This window comes from Chrysochloris asiatica, unplaced genomic scaffold, assembly GCF_000296735.1.
Source record: "Chrysochloris asiatica unplaced genomic scaffold, ChrAsi1.0 scaffold00046, whole genome shotgun sequence".
NCBI lineage: Eukaryota > Metazoa > Chordata > Mammalia > Afrosoricida > Chrysochloridae > Chrysochloris > Chrysochloris asiatica.
This window is the reverse complement of record NW_006408564.1, coordinates 9,524,268-9,525,654: the sequence shown is the minus strand read 5'-3', so window position 1 is coordinate 9,525,654 and position 1,387 is coordinate 9,524,268.

Genomic DNA, 1,387 nt, shown 5'->3' with positions numbered 1-1,387 from the left:
GCAATGAAATGATATACGACAGGATGAATGTAAAACTAATGTTCTCCCATGTAAACGATCACATAATTCAAAAAACATTTAAAAAAGAGAGAGAGAGAGAGAGATCTGTGCTGACTGAGCACTCATGGTGTACCAGAAACTACACCAAAATAATAATTTTAATCTCCAAGCCAAAGAAAGAAACTGAGGCTCAAAGAGATTAAATATTTTGTCTCAGACCATCAAGCTTAGGAGCGGCAGCTGTAGGATTCTAAGTAGGCAGGTGAGTCTGCCTCTTAAAACCATGGGCTTAGTTTTGTCTCAGTGCCTCCAGTCTCCTCAAAGTCAATTGTTTAAAATGTAGGCAGTTATGCAAGAATAGCAGACATTGAATAGAGATGAACACAACAGGACTAGAATTCTGAGGTTTCTTTCTTGGCAGTAGACTCTGCCATAATAAATCTAGCATCAACATTGTTTTAAAAAACACATACATAGAGCAGACCCCCTGAACAAGTGCTACTTAATGGGTCAAAAGGCCTTTTCCTGACTAAGTAATGCTGATATACATACAGTAAAAAATTTAACAGCTCTTCTAATACCAGAATTCAGAGTAGCCAAACAGACAGAGTTAGGGAGGTTTCCCACACCAATTTGAGGCTACATGAAAGAAGACAAATGGAATGGACAAACACTTGAACTTCAAAACTTCAAGCAAAGAGTAGAGATTCACTGGTTGAGGTTAATCCTTTCTCTTCTTAATTTAAAAAAAAATTATATAACCACAAAATATCTTCAGTCTTTAAAAATAAGCAATATATATTTAGCTTCTTTAAATAACTAATGATTTTAATTGCCCTCATTATCTGAAAAGCATTTTAATAACTGATTATTTCAAATTAATCAAAGTCCACACGCTAGTTAATACAAGCTCTCTTAAATTTTCATCTTTTTAATAAAGATATTTTGAAGTAATTATAAATTAGAAGTAATTTTGAAAATGAAAAATATAAATGAGCTTAATGAACTGTAACAGAGTAACAAATAACAAAAACAAATATATATAATCATTGCACAGAGCATCGCCTAAAAAAGAGTATCAGCAGTACAACAGATTCATACATGTCCCCATCTTCTAAAAGGTAACAATTGTTGTTAGTATTATGATTAGCATCTTATACACATGTATAACAGTGTGTGCAAGAGTTGCTGGGTATTCATTAAAATTTATGTTGACAATTTTGTTTTTCAAAGTGGCTGAAATTTCACCCTCCAACTGTACGTATATATATATTTTTAAAAATTCTATTTCTCCAAAGTCTCAACTATATGAGGGGCTTCAAAAAGTTCATGGGAAAATGGAATTAAAATATTGTGGGATTTCTTTTAAGCCCTTGGGTCTATTCTT